Source organism: Gossypium arboreum, chromosome 13, assembly GCF_025698485.1.
Source record: "Gossypium arboreum isolate Shixiya-1 chromosome 13, ASM2569848v2, whole genome shotgun sequence".
Taxonomy (NCBI): domain Eukaryota; kingdom Viridiplantae; phylum Streptophyta; class Magnoliopsida; order Malvales; family Malvaceae; genus Gossypium; species Gossypium arboreum.
The window spans coordinates 14,625,302-14,628,570 of NC_069082.1; the positions used below are offsets into that span (position 1 = coordinate 14,625,302).

The following is a 3,269-nucleotide window of genomic DNA, read 5'->3' on the forward strand; positions in this document are numbered from 1 at the left end:
TGGGCTAATTCATACAATTGCTCATGGATTAATCAACATGATGTTGGAAAAAACTTGGTTCGAAAACAGTTTTCTTACACCGTGGAAAATAAAAATTTTGAAAATCGACCTAGTTTATGATATTTATAGCAATAAACTCTAGACCGAATACAGACCTATGTTTTCAGATAGATGAACCCTTGTTGATTCTGGCTTTCAACCAAACAATCTTCTCCTCTATTCTTGTACCACGAACTAATTCGAGTGTGGGCTCGAATGATTCGAATCAAACACAAAAATAGAAATAGTTTTCCTTTCTTTGGGGTGACAACGAAAATTCTCTTCTCAAATAGAAACTAGGAGAATCATTATTCCGAAAAATATATTAAATTTCTAGAGAATAAAAGTCTCTATTTTCGAGCAAAATACAATATCTTAAAGTTGTATATATAGCCCTACCTATGCCATCCATTTATAAGGAAAGAATGTAGAACCCTTGTTGAATTGTGGAAGTTATTTCAACTAGAAAAATGAACTCCTAGTCTAACTAAGATATAAGAGGCGACAACCTTAGTTCATAATGCTGGGGTTTATCGTCCCCCTTATAACATAAATGACTTAATTTTGAGCCTCTTCCTTATCGGTCTAATTATAAGTACTTTGTGAGCTTGTAACCTAATACTTTATAATTTGATTGAACCCACTATTTGTTTTTCTATTTCCCAAATAATAAACTTCAGTATATTTCCAATTAAATAATTTTCTAGACCCAATTCTAATTTTGTTAAAATCACGATGACTTTTGTAACCCTCTAAACCCGGCCTAGACGTTATGGCTGAATCTCAAAGATCACATTGACCATATTGTTGGCGCATAAAATCTTTTAACTACTTCCTCTTTAATATTAGTTATCAACTTAAAACGTCATTTTTATTTTCTTTAAGAAAAGCCAAGTATTGTTGAAATTGTTTATCTTTACAAAAACTAAAGTATTGATGGTTTACAAAAAACATCATATTTCAAGTAAATGACACAGTAGAAAAATAACAAAACACATTCCTCATTTTGAAAACATATTTTTAATATATCTTGTCAAATCCCAGTTTAATGAGTAGGTAGTGTTGAATTTTGAAAACGAAGTATTGAGTTTGAAAATACAATCATTGAGTTGAGTTTGGCATTATTATGAAAAATCCAGTTTTATTTATCAATTTCATAAATCGTCTTAGCTGATAGTTTAAAATTTCAAATCATACGAAACAATCCAAAAACCAAAATTCAAAAGAAAGTCCCAAGCCACATTCCACAGAAATAAAAACAAATCCCAAAATATCAAGTACCAAAATATAATATTTTTTCTAAAAGTTTTCGAGTGCACATCCATAAGTTGAGCCCATCATAACCTCAATTATTATCTGAAAATTCAGAAACTTAAAGGGGTGAACTTTTTAAAGCCCAATGTGGTTACAAATCATAACAATAGAAATTAATACAGAACATCGTCAATTTAACATATTACATATATATATATATACAACCTCAAAATCACATTTATTAGAATGCATAATGACGATGTTAATGCAATGCTTTTTCAAAAATAGTGCAGATTTTTCATAAAACAGAACCTACCCATCTCCGCTACACACCATAATAAGTTCCCCAGAACTCATCCATCTAATAACACAAATAACATCAACAAGCCACTAGATATTGCAGTAGGGTTGCCAGAAATAGAATATTGTGGACGAGCCACCAGATAAAGCAGATATACTACTATATGCAGAATATTGTGGTCACCAGAAATGTGTAAATCATTAAATTTTCAGAATCTTCCTCGGTACAATATTATCCCAACCCAAATGCACGTGATATGATATGGTATAATATTTTTCAGCAGGAATGTTTTGCATGGGATTCAGAACTCATTATGGTTTAACACAATGACATGTTTAACAAGTGATTCAGAATCAAAATAATAACATACTCAACATGCAAATCATAATCAGAATAGTAACATGCTTAACATGTGAATCAAAGTATCAGTAAATCGGTGTCATGTTTATAATGCATGCATATACAAAATCACCATATATCACATAACATGGGTATCAAAAAAACATACATCACGTATAATAGAAAAATCATATAATCACATACAACATATCACATATTTGAAGTTTCATAATTACTTACTTGGAATCCTTATTTTTATCGAATTTTATCAATCCATATGAATACTTAATGTATTCGCCATTTTCACTTTTCAGAGATTTATTTAAATAGTTATTTTATACTCATATATATACTTATATCGGTTTAAAATAATATTATATATTTTATCAGAGTAAATCCTCACACCTAATTTCGCAAATCTGATGACAACAACTCCGTGTCCAACTTCTAAAGGAAGAGGTTAAATATAGAATCTTTATGTATAAACAATTAATACCATATTAGAACAAGTTATTTTACTGAATAACCCTCAATTTATGATGGTGAAATACTTACATAATCGTTCGTCTAATCGCGCTCTTCCAAAAGTAGGGGTACGGATTCAGGATTTTGAAAAGCACTTCATAAAATCCAATAAGCTGAATGGTTAGTATTGTCCTAACCAAATATATATAAAAATATACGAAAGAAATCTCCAAACTTACATAATATCAAAGGAAAAAGAGGCTCAACAAATTCCTACGAATAGTTGATTAGAGAGTAGGATTTGCCACTAGACAAAAAATAATATAATATATAAAAATAATTAGAAATAAGATGTGAAATAATCTTTTCTTACAAACAAAATATCAAAAATTTAAGGATTAAAGAAATCGATTACGAGAAGAGGAAGAGAAAAGAAGAAGAATCGAAGAATTTAGGTATGGTCGATGGCAATGGTGATGGTGAGGTGGTGGAAAGGAGGAGAAATGAAGAGAAGGGGTGGTGAAAACAAAAGAAAATAGGAGAAAAAGGAGGAGCAAAGAGGAGGGGCGGCTAAAGAAAGAGGAGGAGAGAAAAGATGAGAAATAAATAAACTAAAAATAAAAGTGTGTTTAGGTGCATGGCCGGCTAAAGTATGGTAAGGGAGGGAAAAAGGCAATAAGGAAGACAAATGCACCAAAAGTGGATCATGAGAGTAAAAAGGGGGCTAAGTAAGGTAAGTTGACTAGAATGAAAAGGAAAGGAATCCTTCCCACAAGGCAAGTGAGGTGGATGGCACAAGAAGGTTGACCACTTGAATTTGTCAAAAAAGTTAAATAAAAAAGTGGGACTGTGGGGGCTTGAACATGGGACC

The 3,269-nt window shown here is 31.3% G+C and overlaps 1 long non-coding RNA gene across 1 annotated transcript; it reads right to left on the reverse strand.

Moving 5' to 3' along the window:
* Positions 1-1,354: 1,354 nt before the first annotated feature.
* On the reverse strand, positions 1,355-2,753 carry LOC128286698 (uncharacterized). The gene is made up of 3 exons (XR_008277317.1): positions 2,638-2,753; positions 2,489-2,552; positions 1,355-1,395 (listed from the first exon to the last, which is right to left on the reverse strand). It is a non-coding gene; the product is annotated as an uncharacterized LOC128286698 (long non-coding RNA).
* Between the last annotated feature and the right edge of the window lie 516 nt (positions 2,754-3,269).